The sequence below is a fragment of the Rhinoraja longicauda genome, chromosome 4, assembly GCF_053455715.1.
Source record: "Rhinoraja longicauda isolate Sanriku21f chromosome 4, sRhiLon1.1, whole genome shotgun sequence".
NCBI classification, from domain to species: Eukaryota; Metazoa; Chordata; class Chondrichthyes; order Rajiformes; family Arhynchobatidae; genus Rhinoraja; species Rhinoraja longicauda.
In genome coordinates, this window is record NC_135956.1 from 11,951,459 (window position 1) to 11,972,917 (window position 21,459).

The following is a 21,459-nucleotide window of genomic DNA, read 5'->3' on the forward strand; positions in this document are numbered from 1 at the left end:
AAACAGACTTAAGAACAGTTTTTACCCCAGGGCCATACGAGAACTGAACACTACCTTCTGCACTAGGCAACACTGTTAAAAAATCTTTTGTACTTAATATAATTGTATTTATTTGTTTTTGCATTTATTGCATATATGTTTTTACGCACCGTCAGGATTGGCTATTTTTTAATTTCGTTGTACTCGTTGCAATGACAATAAATGAATATTATTATTATTATTATTATTATTATTATTATTATTATTATAGTCAAAGACAATTGTCACCCCAGTTACTCCCACTTCTCCCCTCTATCATCAGGCATGAGGTACACACCTCCAGATTCAGGGACAGTTTCTTCCCAGCTGTTATCAGGCAACTGAACCATCCTATCGACAACTAGTAAAAGTTCCTGAGCTACCATCAACCTCATTGGAGAGATTCAGGCTATCTTTAATCAGACTTTACTGGACTTTGTCTTGCACTAAACATTATTCCCTTTACACTGTATCTGTACACTGTGGACGGCTCGATTGTAATCACGTATTGTCTTTCCGCTGACTGGTTCGCACGTGACACAAAGCTTTTCACAGTACCACGGTGCACGTGACAATAAACCAAACTAAACTAAACTAAAATAAGAAAATGGCCAGGGTGGTAGACATCCTTGATGATAGTTCCATCCTTCTTAGTGCAGTGCACTGTGAAGACGGAGTGGAAGACCTATGATGGACTGAGCTGTGTTCACCACTCTCTGCAGGTTGAGTTTGAGTCATAGTGATACAGTGTGGCCCATTCGGCCCAACCTTCCCACACAGGCCAACATGTCCCAGCTACATTAGTCCCACCTGCCTGCGTTTGGTCCATATCCGTCCAAACATGTCCTATCCATGTACCTGTCATGGTCAAGGACAGAGTAGTTGCCAAACCAGGCTGAGATACATCCCATAACTAGACTTTCGAGACTTTAGAGATACAGTGCGGAAACAGGATCTTCGGCCTACCCAGTCCGCGCCGACCAGCGATCGCCCAGTACACTAGCACTATCCTACGTTAAGTCACCAGTTTGATTTGGAATGTTCTTTTGGTCATTACCAATCTTTTATTGTGGTTGACGTTGGAACATGGAAACAATAAGACTTTGTATCAAAGCGTAATTGATATATAACAGGCCTTATTGGGCTTATGCCAAAGGCCCTGTGAAGATCATACTTGGCTTTCTTGAAAGTCGCAGACCAGAAGTTTAGGAGTAATTGAATCTCCTTGTTCATCGAAGGTGGGGATAGGTACTGGGCTGGAGTTTTGAAGGATGACGAGGGACCTCATTGAAATTTATCGAATAGTGAAAGGCCTGGATAGAGTGGATGCGGAGAGGATGTTTCCACTAGTGGGAGAGTCTAGGACCAGAGTGCACAGCCTCAGAATAAAAGGTTGAACCTTTAAAAAGGAGATGAGGTGGAATTTCTTTAGCCAGAGGGTGATAAATCTGTGGAATGCATCGCCACAGACAGCTGTGGAGGCCAAGTCAGTGGGTATTTTTAAGGTGGAGATTGAAAGGTTCTTGATTAGTATGTGTGTCAGGGGTTATGGGGTGAAGGCAGGAGAATGGGGTTGAGAGGGAAAGATAGATCAACCATGATTGAGTGGTGGAGTAGACTGGATGGGCCGAATGACATAATTCTGCTCCAAAAACATGATCTTATTGAAAATAATTGTCTTTGTGCGAACTCAGTTTTGAATGTTTTTTCTTGGTGAACCTGGTGATTCCGAATGAAACTCATTGTACACCTATAATCAGCAAAGATATTTATTCTGTGTGTTATTTTGTTGCTAAGATGAATTAGGAACTTGAGGCATTTTTAGAAAAATTGTATGGTTAGCCATTTCAGTTTAAAGTGCATGCCATTATTAAATAAACCTTTACTGCATCTCTCCAATATTCAAGCTGATAAATAAAGGATAAATGGAGTGCCCCTTTGGGGCAAGTAGGAAAAGCCCTCTTAACAGCTGCACCTCATCAAAAAGGATATGAATTTCAGATCAGTGATACCAGATGCACTAAAACTTACCACTGTGGTTATGTGGATTATCACATCAATGCCACTGGGTCTGCAAGTTAGCACCCAAGCCAGTTTAGATTTATACTGCAGCTGGTTTTGACACAAAAAAAAGTTTGCCCATATTTGTGAGGGTTAAATTATACCCCCGAGACCGTTTCCAAACAGAAGGAATGCAATAAATTTCCTTTCGTGTGTTTAGCCGTTAAGATACTAAGTGCCCGCACATCAGATGCTACATAAGTGCAAGGGGTTGACATACGAGAGGTTGTTTTTGACAAGTGTCTGCATGGTGGATCACCGTGAGAGTTTAGAGTTTAGAAGTGCAACATGGAAACAGGCCCTTCAAACCACCAAGTCCACACCGACCATCGATCCCCCATTCACACTATTTCTTTAGTTTGGTTTAGAGGTACAACATGGAAACAGGCTCTTCGACCCATCAAGTCCACACCGACCACCGATCCCCCATTCACACTATTTCTTTAGTTTAGTTTAGAGGTAGAACGTGGAAACAGGCCCTTTGACCCACCAAGTCCAGGCCAACCAATGATAATAATAATAATAATAATAATAAACATTTATTTTATATAGCGCTTTTCCAGATGCTCAAAGACGCTTTACAAAAACAGTCAAGACATAAAAACAAACAAACGAACTGTCCTGACGGAGAAGCGGCGAACAAATAGCGCCAGCGTCCTCTCACGTCAGGGTCCGGCAGTAGACAATAAAGAACACAAGACACACAATTACAATTTTAACACAAACAGCCATCACAGTGATCACCCATTCACACCATTTCATTAGTTTCATTATTTCATTAGTTTATTTTAGTTTGGGGATAGAGCATGGAAACAGGCCCTTCGACTTACCAAGCCCACGCCGATCACCCTTTCACACTATTTCTATGTTATCCCACTTTCTTAATGATTCCCTATACGTTAAAGGATATTTTACTGAGGCCAATTAACCTGCAAAACCACACGTCTTTGGCCCACCGAGTTGGCGCCAACCAGCGATTTCCCCCTACGCTTGCACTACCCTACACTCTAGGGGGATAATGTACAATTTTGCCAAAGCCACTTAGCCTACAAACCTGTAGGTCTCTGTGCAAACTCAGACAGCACCCGTGGACAGGATTGAACCCGGGTCTCTGGCGCTGTGAGGCAGCAGCTTTACCGCTGCGCCACCGTGACGCCCCTAAACATAGAACTAGTGCGAACAGGTGATGACTGGTCGGTGTTGACTCGGTGATCCAAAGGGCCGGTCTTCATGCTGTATCTCTAAACTCTCAAAGTTGACTTAGCAGCAGAAGTAAGTACAACAGGAATTACCAGCTCCAAATTGGTGCAACATGTTAGCAGTCTTTTTGTGCTGCAGCAACTAAATTTAGTTAAGCTCAATTAAGTTCTATTTGTGGAAGAATCATTTTACTGACATAGTCCTCTGCTTATCTATATTAATGTATTCCAGTTTATTTCCACCCCTTGGTTTTAATTACATAGAATTTACAGGACAAAAATAAACTTTATACCCACATGGTCTGTGTTAATGTTTATACACTACTAGATCCTCCTCCCTTCGCATTTAACCTTATCACAGTTAATCCCACTGCTTTCTCTCATGTACTTGCATAATGCTGATCATCTCAGCTGCTTAGAAACATAGAAAATAGGTGCAGGAGTAGGCCATTCGGCCCATCCAGCCAGCACCACCATTCAATATGATCATGGCTGATCATCCAGAATCAGTGCCCCGTTCCTGCTTTCTCCCCATATCCCTTGATTCCGTTAGCCCTAAGAGCTATATCTAACTCTCTCTTGAATACATGCAGTGAATTGGCCTTCCACAGATTTCCAACTCCACAAATTCCACAGATTCACAACTCTTTGCCTGAATTTTTTTTTTCTCATCTCAGTCCTAAATGGCCGACCCCTTATTCTTAAACTGTGGCCCCTGGGTTTGGACTCCCCCAACATGGGGAACATGCTACCCCTTACTTCACACCATCAACGAGTTCAGACCATCACACAAAGGGTCTCGACCCAAAATATCGCCCATTCCTTCTCTCCAGAGATGCTGCCTGTCCCGTTGAGTTACTCCGGCATTTTGTGTCTATCTTCGGTTTAAACCAGCATCTGCAGTTCCTTCCTACACCTAAACCAACCTCCTGTCCATTGACTGCATCTACATTCCACTCTGCCTTGACAAGGCCACCAGCATTATCAAGTACGAGTCGCACCCCGTCCACTCCCTCTTCTCCCATCTCCTGTTAGGCAAGAGGTTCAGAATTGCAAAAACGCACATCTCCAGATACAGGGAGAGTTTCTTCCCAACTGTCATCATGTTGGTACCATCTTACCAATAACTAGCGGTCCTGACCTACCATCTACTTTATAGGAGACCCTCGGTCTATCTCTGATCGGACTTTATCTAGCACTAAATGTTATTCACGTTATTCCCTTATCCTGTATCTGTAAACTATGAATGTCTTGATTGTAATCATGTATTGTCTTTCCGCTGACTGGTTAGCACGCAACAAAAGCTTTTCACTGTACCTTGGTACCTGTGATAACAAACTAAGCAAAACCTAACTACTTCATGTGGAAGTCAATTCACAAGTTACAGGAGTAGAATTAGGCCATTCAGCCTGCCGAGTCTACTCCGCCATTCAATCAAGGCTGATCTCTACCTCCTAATCGTATTTTCTTGCCTTCTCCCTTGACACCCGTTCTAATCAAGAATTTGCCTATCTCTGCCTTAAAAATATCCACTGACTTGGCCTCCACATCCCTCTGTAGCAATGAGTTCCACAGATTAACTACCCTCTGACTGAAGAAGTTCCTCCTCACCTCCTTTTTAAAAGAGCGCCTTTAATTCTGAGGCTGTGACCTCTGGTCCTAGACTCTCCCACCAGTGGAAACATCCTCTCCACATCCACTCTATCTCTGCCTTTCATTATTCTGTAACTTTCAATGAGGTCTCCCCTCAACCTTCTAAACTCCAGCGAGTACAGGCCCAGTGCTGTCAAACGCTCATCATAAGTTAACGATACGATACGATAGAACTTTATTTATCCCAGAAGGGAAATTGATCAAACCTACTCATTCCTGGAATCATTCTTGTAAAGCACCTCTGGACCCTCTCCAGAGCCAGCACATCCTTCCTCAGATATGGGGCCCAAATTTTCTTACAATATTCTAAATGTGGCCTGACCAGCGCCTTATAGAGCCTCAGCATTACATCTCAGTTTAGAGGGAGCATGGCCTGGCTCGGCGGCTCCCCCTACAGGCAGACCGCTGGCAGTTGCAGGCAGGTGGGTCCAGTGTAGATAGAACATTTTGGACGGCGTGGTCAAGTTGGGCCAGAGGGTCTATTTTCCATGCCCTATGGCTCGATGCATGGTAGCCAAACCAATCAGATAATACCATGCACAATCAAGCCACACACAAGCACAAAAAAGCAAAGAGAAATACAGCAGAGTACAGAATGTCCACAGTGAGAAAGATTGGGGAATCGGGCAGTAGCCCAGCTTATGGAAAGACCATTCAGAAGCCTGATTTCAGAGGAGTATGTTCCTGGGGGTGGTGTGTGCTTTCAAGCTTCTATACCTTCTGATCGACGGGAGAGGGGAGAAGAAGGAATCACCCTTGCTCTTAGGGCTAACGGAATCAAGGGATATGGGGAATAAGCAGGAACGGGGTACCGATTTTGGATGATCAGCCACGATCATATTGAATGCCGATGCTGGGTCGAAGGGCCGAAGGGCCAAATGGCCTCCTCCTGCGCCTATTTTCTATGTTTATGTTTCCGTGCTGTATCTCTAAAGTCAAAAGTCTATAAACCGGCACGTCTTTGGGATGTGGGAGGAAACTGGAGCACCCGGAGGAAACCACCCACACGGTCACAGGGAGAACGTACAAACTCCACACTGATGGCACCTGAGGCCGGGATCGAACCCGTGTCTCCGGTGCTGTGAGGCAGCGGCTCTACCAGCTGCGCCGTTGTGTCGCCCCCTAGTGCCGGTCTTCAGAGCATGCTGCTAACGCCTGCACCACACTGGACCTGCCGGGCTAGCTGAGTTCCAAACTCCATCGACACATTGGCAAGAACAGGAAGGTTATTGGGAATGACGAGTGGTGCAGCTGTAGGTACTTAGAGAATAGTTGGCGGCTGTGACCATTCCGGACATCCAGCCCCATAACACTTCTGAAAAATAAAAATGGGGCTTGCTTTGATTCTCTTCAGCGTTAATGAAAACCATCAGTTAGAGCTGGTTGAGTGATTTGGGAATTAGTTTGGTGTTAAATATAAAACAAAAGAATCTCCTCTTACTTTGCTCTCTGAAAAGAAACATCTGAAATGGAAAAGGCAAATATTCCGTCAAAACCCATAATTACTACATCTCCGTGGCCCAGCTTTCCCACTCATCATGCTCTGAGTACATACGTGTTCACTCAAATGCGTCCAAGTTTTTTAGACTTTAGAGATACAGTGTTGGAACTTCGTCCCACCGAGTCCAGGCCGACCAGCGATCCCCGTACACGAGCATTATTCTACACACTAGGGACAATGCTACAACTTTACAGAAGCCAATTAACCTACAAACCTGTACGCCAATGGATTATGTGGAGGAACCAGAGCACCCGGAGAAATCGGGAGTAAAGAAAGCAAACTCAATGCTCGCATTTATTTCAAGAGGGGTTGGATACAAAAACAGGGATGTAATGCCGAGGCTCTACAAGGTGCTGGTAAGGCCGCATTTGGAATATTGTGAGCAATATTGGGCACCATATCCGAGGAAGGATGTGCTGGCTCTGGAGAGAGTCCCGAGGAGGTTTATAAGAATGATCCCAGGAATGAGTAGGTTAACCTATGAAGAGCATTTGACGGCACTGGGCCTGTACTTGCTGGAGTTTAGAAGAATGAGGGGGGACCTCATTGAAGCAAACATCTGGCGCTGCAAGTAGATTAAATTATGAGAAGCATAGAGAGTCAGAACTTTTTCCCCAGGGTGGATATGTTCAGCACTGACGGGGATAGTTATAGGGTGAGAGGGGGACAGTTTAAAGAAGATGTGCGGGACAAGCCTTTTACACAGAGGGTGGTGGTGGAGGCAGATACAATAGAGGCTTTTAGATAGGCACATGGATGTGCAGGGAATATAGAGATATGGATTATGTGCAGGCAGATGAGAACATTATAACTGGGAATCACGTTCAGCACAAAGATTGTGGGCCGAAGGGCCCATTCCTGTACCGTACTGTTCTATGTTCATCTGTATTGCCTTGCATTTATGATCATAAGGGCATAAGGAAAAGGAATGGAATACTAATCAAGGATCTATCTATCTCTGCCTTAAAAATATCCTCTGACGGCCTCCACAGCCTTCAGTGGCAAAGAATTCCACAGATTCACCACCCTCTGACTAAAGAAATTTCACCTCATCTCCTTCCTAAAACAACGTCCTTTAATTCTGAGGCTGTGACCTCTAGTCCTAGACTCTCCCACTAGTGGAAACAGCCTCTCCAAATCCACTCTATCCAGGACTTTCACTATTCTGTATGTTTCAATGAGGTCCCCCCTCATTCTTCTAAATTCCAGCGAGTACAGGCCCAGTGCCGTCAAACGCTCATCATAGGTTAACCTACTGATTTCTGGGATAGGGGGTGAGTTATACAGAACCTTGTTTAAACTCTAAAGATGAAGGCACTGTAACATTGAAAGATCCATGGAATGTAATTCATAATTTAGACCGGGGTCTAAATTTTTCATTAGGAATGATCACAAAACGTTGTCCTCTGGTGTAATTACCTTATGAAACTGACAGCCACAAGAGGTGTTCAGCACATCTGTAAATTAACATAGAGATTCTGTCGTTGTGTCAGTAATCAGAGCGCCATCACAGATTGTGCTACTTTCTGCCTTCTCCAACCCAATTAAGCAAAGCCATTTGAAACAACATGAATTTCAGGCATGTAGGAAATAGCCCAGCTGTGAAATACTCTTAAAAAAAAACCTCTTGTGTAGGAAGGAACTGCAGATGCTGGTTTAAACCGAAGACAGATAACACAAAAAGCTGGAGTAACTCAGCGGGTCAGACAGCATCTCTGGAGAAAAGGAATAGGTGATGTTTCGGGTCGAGACCCTTCTTCAGACTGAGAGTCAGGAGAAAGGGAAAGGAAATATATAGACGGTGATGTAGAGAGATATAGAACAAATGAATGAAAGGTAGGCAAAAAAGTAACGATGATAAAAGAAACAGGCCTTTGTTAACTGACCTAGGTGAGAACGAGTACAGACAATGAGACTCAACAAGATAACTTTGAAGCTAGTATGACTTGCATGGGGGAGGGATGGACAGAGAGGGGATGCAAGGGTTATTTGAAGTTAGAGAAATCAATATTCATACCGCCGGGCTGTGAGCTGCCCAAGTGAAATATGAGGTGTTTTTCCTCCAAATTGCGTTTGGCAATGGGGGAGACAATGGAGGAGACCCAGGACAGAAAGGTCAGTGTGTGAATGGGAAGGGGAATTGAAGTGTTTGGCAACCAGGACATCAGGTAGGTCCAGGCGGACTGAGCAGACTGGCGGAAGAACCTCGTGTTTTTGTTAGGCGAGATCTATGTGAGCATCTGTTGCCATGCGCACATGTACATCAGTCTGAAGAAGGATCTCGACCCGAAGCGTCACCCATTCCTCTTTTCCAGAGATGCTGCCTGTCCTGCTGAGTTACTCCAGCATTTTGTGTCTATCTTCAGTTTAAACCAGCATCTGCAGTTCCTTCCTGCACAGATGTAACAATTGTTCTTTGAACTTTCATGCACTCCTGATTACTTTTATGACTATGAATGTAGTCAGAGACAGTAAGACTGGTGGGAGAACTGGGAAGGGGGAGGGGATGGAGAGAGAGGGAGAGCAAGGGATATTTGATGTTAGATAAAGGCTATCCCTTTAAAAACTCTGAAGAGAGGTTTGGACCAGAAACATCACCCATTCCTTCTCTCCAGAGATGCTGCCTCTCCTGCTGAGTTACTCCAGCGTTTTGTGCCTATCTTCGGTGTAAACCAGCACCTGCAGGTCCTTCTGACACCTTTAAAAAGGGCATCTCACTTACTTTGCGGCCTCTCATTCTGGGATTATGTCTATTTTTTAATAGCCTTTGATGGCACTGGGCCAGTACTCGCTGGGATTTAGAAGAATGAGGAGGGACCTCACTGAAACGTATAGAATAGGGAAAGGCTTGGTTAGAGTGGACGTGGAGAGGATGTTTCCACTTGTGGGAGAGTCCAGGACTAGAGGTTATAGCTCCGAATTAAAGGACGTTCTTTTAGGAGGCAGATGAGGAAGAATTTCTTTAGTCAGAGGGTGGTGAATCTGTGGAATTCATTGCCACAGAAGTGGATATTTTTAAGGCAGAGATAGATAGATTCTTGATTAGTACGGGTGTCAGGTGTTATGGGGAGGCAGGAGATTGGGGTTAGGAGGGAGAGATATATCAGCCATGATTGAATGGCGGAGTAGACTTATTAGGCTGAATGGCCTAATTCTGCTCCTATCACTTGTACAATACAATACAATACAATATATCTTTATTGTCATTGTACCCAGGAGTACAACGAGATTGGGAATGCGCCTCCCATACGATGCAATAATTTAAGTAATTTAGACAACAGCAACCCAACGAAACAATTGTAACAGTTTTAGACAGGGTAAAGTGCAAGTTGATCTATGCGTGGTGACCATCCGGCTCAGCAGGACCGGTTCATAGCAGCTATGGCCCTGGGGATGAAGCTGTTCCTGAGTCTGGAGGTGCGGGCGTAGAAGGCCTTGTATCGTCTGCCCGAAGGAAGGAGTTCGAACAGACTGTTGCAGGGGTGTGAAGAGTCTTTGTGGATGCTGGTGGCTTTTCTGAGGCATTGTGTGTTGTAGATGCCCTCCAAGTCTGGTAGCTGTGTTCCGTTGGCCCTCTGAGCTCTATGGACTACCCGCTGTAGAGCTTTCCTTTCTGCCTCCGTGCAGCTGAGGTACCACACAGGGATGCCATGCGTTAGGATGCTCTCTATGGTGCAGCGGTAGAAGGTCGTCAGCAGCTGTTGGGGTAGACCAGACTTTTTCAGTGTTCTTAGGTAGAACAGTCTTTGTTGTGCCTTCTTGACCAGCGCAGCAGTGTCAATATGATCTTATGATACCGTTGTATGATGATTGACATCGCCACAGTGACGCCTGTTTGTGTGTTGTGTGAGTATTTTGAGCTTATTTCTCGTGTAATTCAGATTCCCATTTTAAGCGATGTGCTGATCTCTTTTAATGATGAGCTTTATATTTCAATCGCGTAGCAGATAAAGAACACACAGTCTGAGATAGAATTTCTAGATCATTCTGACAAATTTAGTTTAGTTTAGGGATACAACACGGAATCAGGCCCTTCGGCCCTTCGGGTCTGCGCCGACCAGCGATCCCCGCACATTAACACCATCCTACACACACTCGGGACAATGTTTATATTTATACCAAGCCAATTTACCTACAACCCTGTACGTCTTTGGAACGTGGGAGGGAACCGAAGATCTTGGAGAAAACCCACGCAGGTCATGGGGAGAACAAACAAAACTCTGTGCCAGACAGCACCCGTAGTCGGGATTGAACCCGGGTCTCCGGCGCTGCAAGCGCTGTAAGGCAGCAACTCTACCACTGCGCCACCCACGTGTTCGAAAGAAAAATGTTAGAAAGATAATTTCAGCACTTGAAGCGTTAAGTCTCCAAAATCAACCGTCTCAAATGTACTTGCATGTACTGAATGTTTAAAAAAATAGTGCTTCCATGAAGTAAATATACAATTTGAACCTCACGAAGAATGCCTATTCAGCGCATTCTCTTTGATATTAGTAGGAACACCCCTAAAATATTCATACACAAAATACAAATTATTACAATAAATCAGATCAGGATCATGGTTTGATGTCTGAATAAAGTTGCCCAATAAATTTGGCGGTTTTTTTATTGTCTGTGCAATTTGTGTCACAACAACAACAAGATATTCCCGTCTTTATGAACTGGGAATCTGGGCAGTGAAATGCATATAAAAGATTTATTCTTTCCCTCACAAATAAAATTTATTCATCGCATCCACCAGTCATTACACAGATGGTCAGAAAATTGGCTTTGTGCACAGTGATGTAGATTCCGGCATGAATATTAATATGAAACAGATGTAAACCCATATTAATATGCATTTATCTTTGCATGCCCTGACTGTAAAAATTCACTTATTAAAAGAAAGTCCACAGGAAAATTAGAAAGTGCAAAATAATGGTCATTAAAATAAAATATTGGAATAAAATAAACGATGGTACATCCTCAGATTCGAAGGCTCAGCTACATGCAGAATGAAGCACACATCTTTTGTTCTGAAACTTGCTCTTCTTAAAGTGTATGAAGTAAAATCACAACATGAACCCCAGAAATGCACAGTCGTACCGAAAATGAAAAGCAGTTAGGAGCGAAAGTATTAAATCAAGAGCCATAAAATCAAAAGGTTTATGGCAGTCTTAACACAGTAGGACTGAATTATCATGTTAATTTAATTTCCATTCCCAATTGAACCAGAAGGCACAATAAAGGTCAATTAAGTAAGTACCTTCACGCTTTCATTTCTGTTTATTGCCACACTTAAATCAAAGGCAGACACCAGGAAGACAAACTTCATCTGTTAATCTAGCGAGCTTCTTGCATCAGGAGAACCAAGGCCATGCCTTCACGTTGACTGGAAGAGATGAAAATTCTGGAGATGGCAGCCTGGCATAATTTTATTCCCCGGGGGGGAAAAATAATATTGTTTAATGTCTCGAATTTGAAGCTCCTCTGTGGCTTTGAGCAAAAGCAACGCTTTTTTTTTGATCACTGAAATAAACACTTCTACGATGATTTTTTTAATGGTTATTGTCAACTTAATAGTAAATAGTTTTGAAATAATTTTAATTAAAAGTATGCTTTCAAACATGGTGAAAGATTTAAGTCGCACATTTATTCATTATTCCACAGCTACTCGAATGAATAATGAAAATTAATTTAAAATAGCATGCCAAACAGTGAAGAAAAATTCTGCAGTACAATCTAATGCGTTTATAATTTTTATTTGAACATTAATAATGGTTGGGTTTATTTATATGGTGGTGCAGCGGTAGTGTTGCTGCCTTACAGCGCTTGCAGCGCCGGAGATCCGGGTTCGACCCCGACTACAGGTGCTGTCTGTACGGAGTTTGTACGTTCTCCCCGTGACCGCATGGGTTTTCTCCGAGATCTTCGGTTTCCTCCCACACTCCAAAAACGTGCAGGTTTGTCGGTTAATTGGCTTGGTATAAATATAAATTTCCCTAGTTTTGTGTGGGATAGTGTTAGTGTGTTGGGATCGCTGCTCGGCACAGACCAGGTGGGCCGAAGGGCCTGTTTCTGCGCTGCACCTCTAATCTAAACTAAACTAAAAAAAAAAATTAAATCCAAATTCAAACTGATTAGTAAACGGAGGGAAGAGTCAGCAATTGATGGATGTATCAAATCTATTCAACATATAACATGCCTCAAAAATTACTCTTTTGTTTCAAATTAAAAGAAAAAGACTAAAATGTGGCATCCAAATATGTTCCCTATCTAAGTGACTTCTGTTTTATGGCTATTAACTTGCACTGCTGGCAATTCTTGAGACAATAATTTTATGTTGCAAAAATGATTTAAAAAAGCTGCCCCTTGCTGTAGCAATAAACTGCTCGGGCATTAGAATTGTTTTATAATTGCCTTAGTAACCCACAGAACCACAAGCAATTTAAAATAAAATAAGAAAATTAACTCGGCACCCGGCTCTATTATATCTTCTTCCTTTTAGCGCTAATTTATCAACTATTTTCCTTTTCAATTTAAAGTTTTCAAACAAAACATCTACTTCATATTTAAAAAAGACACAAAGTGCTCCACCTCTATACCAATATACACATTATTTACTGAAGCCATATTTCCAGTATCAAAAAATCATAAGATAAGAGCAGAATTAGGCCATTCGGCCCATCTACACCATTCAATCATGGCTGATCCATCTCCCCCTCCTGATTTATCTCTCCCTCCTAACCCCATTCTCCTGCCTTCTCCCCATAACCTCTGACAACCATCTACCAAACAAAGACACAAAGTGCTGGAGTAACTCAGCATCTCTGGAGAACATGGATAGGTGATGTTTCGGGTCAGGACCCTTCTTCAGACTGACTGGACTACTTCATATTGCTTTTTTTTATAGTTTAATCCTTCCGTTGTTCGTATGGTTTTTGTTAGATATATTCGTATGTTTGTTCCTCTGTTTATTATATTTTTAAAAAGTAACTTTGTAAATCAGAGATGACTATGGAGACTCTGATTGTAGATGGCAGCATAGATCTGATAACCTTGGTTCGATTCTAACTTGGGGTGTTATCTCCTTTGGATGCATGGATTTCCTCCAGGTGCATTTGGACATTATGTTACTGTTGTACAAGATGTTGAGTTTAGTTTACTGTCACGTGTACCAAGGTACAGTGAAAAGCTTTTGTTGCTTGCTAACCAGTCAGCAGAAAGACAATACACGATTGCAGTCGAGCCATCCATAATGTGCAGACACATGATAAAGGGAATAACGTTTAGTGCAAGATAAAGCCAGGAAAGTTCGATCAAAGATAGTCCCAGGGTCTCCAATCAGGTAAATTGTCATTCAAGACTGCTCTCTAGTTGTTGGTAGGTTGTTCAGTTGCCTGACAACAGCTGGGAAGAAACTATCCCTGCATTTTCACACTTTTAGTACCTTTTGCCCGATGGGAGAGGGGCGAAGAGGGAGTGGCCAGGGTGCGACTTGTTGTTGATGTGGGTGTCATTGAGCTGGAAAGATTTATAAGTGGTGCTGTCAAAGGCAGCCACAGATCATCAAGGACCCACACCACCCTGGACACGCTCTCGTTTCACTCCTGCCTTCGGGAAGAAGGTGTAGGAGTCTGAAAACTGGAGCGTCCAGGTTCAAGGACAGCTTCTTCCAAATGACCATCAGGCTTTTGAACACTGTGAACTCCAACTGATCACTGGTCAGCATGGACCCGGTGAGCCGAAGGGCCTGTTTCCACACTCTATTTCTAAACTAAACGTCACAGAAATTGGTAGGGTTGAATCAGTATGAGGAGAAATGAGCATGTTGGAGAAGACGTTGCAAAGTTCCATGGAAGCTAAGAAATACCTTCGGGAAAGTGGTGAGAATTAGTACAAAATACTTCTGCCTTCCCCTCCCCCATTGGAACTGGAGACAAAGTTCCCAGGGAAGGAGAGCAAAAGACCTATTTGTGATATGATGCCATTTTCCAATGATTCCTGACCAAAGTACAGAAAGATCCTTGATGAAAGCCTGCTCCAGAGCAATCTGGACCTCAGATTGGGGTGGAGGTTCACCTTCCAACAGGGCAACGACCCTAAGCACACAGCCAAGACATCGCAGGAGTGGCTTCTTGAGTGGCCCAGCCAGAGCCTGGACTTGAACCCGATCGAACATCTGTGGAGGGACCTAAAAATAGCTGTGCATCGACACTCCCCATCCAACCTGACAGAGCTTGAGAGGATCTGCAGAGAAGTACAGGAGAAATTGCCCAAATACAGGTGTGCCAAGCTTGTAGCATCATACCCAAGAAGACTTGAGGTTGTAATTGCTGCCAAAGGTGCCTCAACAAAGTACTGAGTAAAGGGTCTGAATATTTATGTAAATGTGATATCATATCATATCATATCATATATATACAGCCGGAAACAGGCCTTTTCGGCCCTCCAAGTCCGTGCCGCCCAGCGATCCCCGTACATTAACACTATCCTACACCCACTAGGGACAATTTTTACATTTACCCAGCCAATTAACCTACATACCTGTACGTCAGTTATTTCTTTTTAATTACTTTGCAAAAGTTTTAAACATCTGTTTTCGCCTTTTTATTATGGGATATTGTGTGTAGATTGATGATAGAAAAAATGAATTTAATCCATTTTAAAATAAGGCTGTAACGTAGCAAAATGTGGAAAGAGTGGTCTGAATACTTTCTCAATGCACTGTATCTATGCTCTCCAGAGATGCTGCCTGATCAGCTGAGTTGTTCCAGCACTAGAGAGCTGTCCTGACCTCCCATCTACCGCATTGGAGACCTTCGAACTATCTTTAATCGGACTTTACTGGACTTTATCTTACACTAAATGCTATTCCCTTTAAGTTGTACACACTGTGGACGGCTTGATTATAATCATGTATATCGTCTTTTTGCTGGCTGGATAGCACGCAACAAAAAAGATTTTCACTGTGTGTCGGTTCAAGTGACAATAATAATGAACTAAACTAAACTAAACATTAAACTAAACAACAGTCTGATGAAGGGTCTCGACCTGAAACGTCACCTATTCCTTCTCTCCAGAGATGCTGTATGACCCGCTGAGTTACTCCAGCTTTCTGTGTCTATCTTCGATGTAAAACAGCATCTGTAGTTCCCTCCTACACACTCTGTGTCCTTTTTTGGACTGTTTCAAGGTGACCCAGGCTGAGTAAAGACCGAAACAGATGCATCGTATTTGTTTCAAACCATGATGTGATTTGGTCTAATCGGTACCGAAATGATAAATTGAAAATTCTGATGGGTTGAGATTCATTTAATATGTTCATGCAACACAGTGGAGAAGCAATCAGTGCTGCAGCCTCCCACCTCCAACAACACAACTTTGATCTTAGTTTTGGGGTCTGTTTATGTGGCGTTTAGTTAAGGGTAGACACAAAATGCTGGAGGAACTCAGCGGGACAGGCAGCATCTCTGGAGAGAAGGAATGGGTGACGTTTCATGTCGAGACCCTTCTTTAGAGTAATGTCAGGGGAGGAGGCGGTACAGAGATAGAATGTAGTCAGAGACAGAAGAATGGTAGGAGAACTGGGAACGGGAGGGGGGATGGAGAGGGAAAGCAAGAGCTACTTGAAGTTAGAGAAGTCAATGTTCAAACCACAGGGGTGTAAGCTGCCCAAGCAAAATATGAGGTACTGTTCCTCCAATTTGTGCTGGGCCTCACTCTGACAATGTAGGAGGCCCAGGCCCAGTCCGAGATCTTCGGTTTCCTCCCACACTCCAAAGACACCTGTCTCCACCTATATCCTTCCTTTGTCCCACCCCCGACATCAGTCTGAAGAAGGGTCTCGACCCGAAACGTCACCCATTCCTTCTCTCCCGAGATGCTGCCTGACCTGCTGAGTTACTCCAGCATTTTGTGAATAAATAGGTATGTAGGTTAATTGGCTTGGTCAATGTAAATATTGTCCCTAGTGTGTGTAGGATAGTGTTAATATGCGTGGATCGCTGGTCGGCGCGGACCAGTTAGGCCGAAGGGCCTGTTTCCGCGCCGTATCTCTAAACTAAACTAAAGAAAGGTCAGTGTGGGAATGGGAGGGGGATTTAAAGTGCTGAGCAACGGGGAGATCAGGTAGGTTTAGGGGGACTGAGCAGAGGAGTTTAGTTTACATTAGTTTAGCTTAGGGGAAAATCGACATTTATACCAAGCCACTTAACCTACGAACCTGTACGCCTTTGGAGTGTGGGAGGAAACCGAAGATCTCGGAGAAAACCCAAGCAGGTCGCGGGGAGAACGTACAAACACTCGTAATCGGGCGTTCATTAACTATTTTATATGAGTGAACACATCTACTGCAAGAAAACCTGGGATTCAGACTACACTGATCTGCAAGGCCATTACCATCCTTTTAATATAAGAAAATAACTGCAGATGCTGGTACAAATCGATTTATTCACAAAATGCTGGAGTAACTCAGCAGGTCAGGCAGCATCTCGGGAGAGAAGGAATGGGTGACGTTTCGGGTCGAGACCCTTCTTCATCCTTTTAAAATGTGATCATGTAGCTCCTGCCAGCAGTTGTAACACAGACAGGGATGTGACAATACCATTCTCCGCACAATTTCCTGGCCATCACTTGCGTGGAAAATACACGCAGTGAATGCAAACATGCAAATTGTGGGTGCAGCCATGCGCATTGCCATGCAGAAAGGACAGTGTTATCTCGGCTGTTCACAAGTCTTACCTTTGCCGCTCATTATTTCTCCCGCGCATGTGGGTAGCTGATAATTCTCTGTCCTGCCCCACTCTGACAACATACATCTCGCTTTCTGATTCAAAATATCGGCCCCATTGTATCAAGGAGGTTCGACAGGATTTCATTGACTGCAGATAGACGCAGAGTGCTGGGGTAGCTCAGCGGGTCAGGCAGCAGTGTCTATCTTCGGTATGAACCAGCATCTGCCGTTCCTTTCTACGCAGCACGTAAAAAAAGAACATGGAAAAATAGGTGCGGGAGTAGGCCATTTGGCCCCTCGAGCCAGCACCACCATTCAATATGATCATGGCTGATCATCTAAAATCAGTACCCCGTTCCTGCTTTTACCCTATATCCTTTGATTCCTTCAGCACCTAAGAGCTAGATCTAACTCTCTCTTGAAAACATCCAGTGAATTGGCCTCCACTGCCCTCTGTGGCAGAGAATTCCACAGATTCACAACACTCTGGGCGAAAAGGTTTTTCCTCATCTCGGTCCTAAATGACCTACCCCTTATTCGTAAACTGTGACCCTTGGTTCTGGACTCCCCAAACATGGGGAACATTTTTCCTGCATCTAGCCTGTCCAGTCCTTTAAGAATTTTATATGTTTCTATAAGATCCCCTCTCATCCTTCTAAATTCTGAATACAAGCCCAGTCGACCCATTCTTTCATCATATGTCAGCCCCGCCATCCCGGGAATTAATCTGGTGAAACTAGGCTGCACTCCCTCAATAGCAAGAATGTCCTTCCTCGAATTAGGAGGTGCTTTGGCTACAAGTGCTGGAGGAAATCTGCTCTTTGCCGGTGCTTTGTTCGATTCTACTGTGAGAGAAAATGAAGCCTGTGCGGAGACAGAGGGGTGGAATAACCCTGAGCTTGAGGGCTGGGGGTGAGTGGTACAAGGGCAGCTGGAGCAGGGTGGCACGGTGGCACAGCCAGAGAGTTGCTGCCTCACAGCGCCAGAGACCCAGGTTCAATCGTGACCATGGGTGCTGGCTGTACGGAGTTTGTACGCTCTCCCCGTGACCAGCGTAGCTTTTCCCCGGGTGGGTTTGTAGGTTAATTGGCTTCTGTAAATTGTCCCTACGGTGCAGAATACGGGTGGTCTTTGGTCGGCGCGGACTCAATAGGGGCCTGTTTCCTGTAACAAACTAGGTCTTGATTATAGAATGAAATGATGTCTAACTTAATGGACAGTAGTGTGTAGGCAGGAACTGTAGATGTTGGTTTACACCGAAGATAGACACAAAAAGCTGGAGTATCTCAGTGGGTCAGGCAGCATCTCTGGAGAAAAGGAATCTCCAAAGCCTGTATCTCTAAAGCTAAAGGAGTCACTGCAGGAGGCTGCTCAGAATCAGGAGTCAAGAGAGAGTCAAATGCTTTAGGTCACAAAATGCCGGAGTAACTCCACGGGTCAGGCAGCATCTCTGGAGAGAAGGAATGGGTGACGTTTTGGGTTGAGACCCTTCTGACTGAGAGTCAGGGGAAAGGGAAATGAGAGGGAAAAGTGAGGGTTCACACACATTGTGGGCAATCTTTCCTGCACCTCATTTCCTCAGCGGCGTGACTTTGGGACATGGAATCTGGAGCACCCAAGGGAAACCCGCATGGTCACTGGATGAATGTGTAGTCTAGGGCAGCACGGTGGCACAGTGGTAGGGTTACTGCTTTACAGTGCCAGAGACCTGGGTTCGATCCTGACTATGTGTGCTTGTCTGTACGGAGTTTGTACGTTCTCCCCGTGACCTGCGTGGGTTTTCTCCGAGATCTTCGGTTTCCTCCCACACTCCAAAGATGTACAGGTTTGTAGGTTAATTGGCTTGGTATAAGTGTAAATTGGTCCTAGTGTGCATAGGGCCACACTACGGTGTTAGTGTGGGGGGATCGCTGGTCAGTGCGGTCTCGGTGGGCCAAAGGGCCTGTTTCCGCGCTGTATCTCTAAAACTAAACCTAAAACACAGCAGCATGAAAATGAATACATCCTACTGGCTTGTATGCCTGTCCTGTCATCAGCCTGGATAGAGTGAATGTGGAGAGGAAGTTTCCAGCAAGTTCATAAGTGATCGGAGCAGAATTAGGCCACTCGGCCCATCAAGTCTACTAAGGCATTCAATCATGACTGATCTATCTCTCCCTCTCAACCCCATTCCCCTGCCTTCTCCCCATAACCCCTGACGCCCGTACTAATCAGAAATCTGTCAATTTCAGCCTTAAAAATAACCATTGATGGCCCCACAGCCTTCTATGCCGGTAAATTCCACAGATTCACCACCCTCTGACTAAAGAAATTCCTCCTCATCTTTCTAAAGGCGCGTCCTTTTATTCTGAGGCTCTGGCCTCTGGTCCTAGACTCTCCCACTAGTGGAAACATCCTCTCCACATCCACTCTATCCAGGCCCCTCACTATTCGGTAAGTTTCAAAGAGGTCCCCCCTCATCCTTCTAAACTCCAGCGAGTTCTCCAGCATTGTAGTGCATCATATCCATAGACATGAATTTGCCACATGTTTAGTTTTTAGTTTACTTTACAGATACAGTGCGGCAACATGCCCTTCGGCCCACCGTGTTCACACCGACCAGCGATCCCCGCACATTAGCACTATCCTGCACGCACTGGGGACAATTTTGTTTTACATACACCAAGCCAATTTACCTACGTACCTGAACGTCTTTGGAGTGTGGGAGGAAACCGAAGATCTCGGAGAAAACCCACGCAGGTCACGGGGAGAACGTACAAACTCCGTACAGACAGCACCCATTATCGGGATCGAACCCGGGTCTCTGGCATTTCAAGCGCTGTACCACCGTGCCACCCAACATGGTTTAGAAAAAAGTAATGGCACGTACTTTTTAAGAGGAGGAATATCATTATGTTTCAAGTACGCGAGAGAGAATATGTAAGTGATAAAACCTGCTGAAAATAGTCCTTATATCTGAGCTCTGATGAGTCTTTCTGTCTGATTAGTAAATACAATCTTCTGCATGAAGGTCTTCTTGATAGCATTGGATTGCTTATTGACCTCCTGCCAAGTTTAGTCTATGAGTTGTTACATTATTTGATTGCTTAATTTTTTTTTCTCCCACTCATGTTGCTGCCCCAGCATTAGCAATATTAAAATAATGTAAGGTCTTGGCATTGCAATCACAGAATATGCACTTGCAAATCATGAATACAAAAGGAAGAATGAGGTCTAGACTTACAAAATACAATGAGAAAGTTCCAGGATATTCACGGTGTTTCATGCAAGCCACGATACATAGACTTCAATTCCAATTCATTCTTGTTGAGGACTTGAATGTTCTCTTATGCCCTTCCATCAAACCTTCCTTTAGCAATGTACAGGCTTGAATTTCTGCTCTTGGAGCAGCGGTAGAGTTGCCGCCTTAGAGCGCCGGAGACCCGGGTTCCATCCTGACTACGGGTGCTGTCTGTGCGGAGTTTGTACGTTCTCCCTGTGAGCTGCGTGGGTTTTCTCCGAGATCTTCGGTTTCCTCCCACACCTCAAAGACGTGCTGGTTTATAGATTAATTGGCGTCAGTAAAAATTGTAAATTGTCCCTAGTGTGTAGAATAGTGTACATGGGTGATCGCTGGTCGGCGCAGACTCAGTGGGCCGAAGGGCCTGTTTCCTCGCTGTATCGCTAAACTAAACTGAAAACAAAACTAAAGGAAGAATGAGGACTAGACTCACAAAATAAAACGAAAAAGTTTGAGGATATTCATGGTGCAAGCCACGATGCATAGTCTTCAATTCCAATTAATTCTTGCTAAGGACTTGAATGTTCTCTTGTGCCCTTCCATCAAACCTTCCTTGAGCAATGTACAGGCTTGTGAAAAGTAACTGCCCTTCGGTTACTTCCATTCTAGTCTTTTCAACCTTGTGGTGAATTGCATTCTGAGTCTGCTGTTTCAATCAAGTAGCTTTTTTAAATTGAAAAAAAAATCTAAATTTGGGATGGTGGTTTTAAACGGGAAGACAATGTTCTTGCCAAGTAAGAACATTACTGTCTTACCTTCCAGCGGAATTCAAAATAAGAAAGTAATTGGGGTCATGGAAGCGTCTTGACAGATGTATGGTAACTGTGTCAATGTGAAGGTGAATGTTTACATAGTTATATCCAGTATATTTTGGAATTGCAGCATTCTATACACAAGTGTGATTAAAAAAATTTATAACATTCATAAGTTCATAAATGATAGGAGGAGAATCAGGCCATTCGGCCCATCAGGTCTACTCTGACATTCAATCACGGCTGATTTATCTTTCCCTCCCAACCCCATTCTCCTGCCT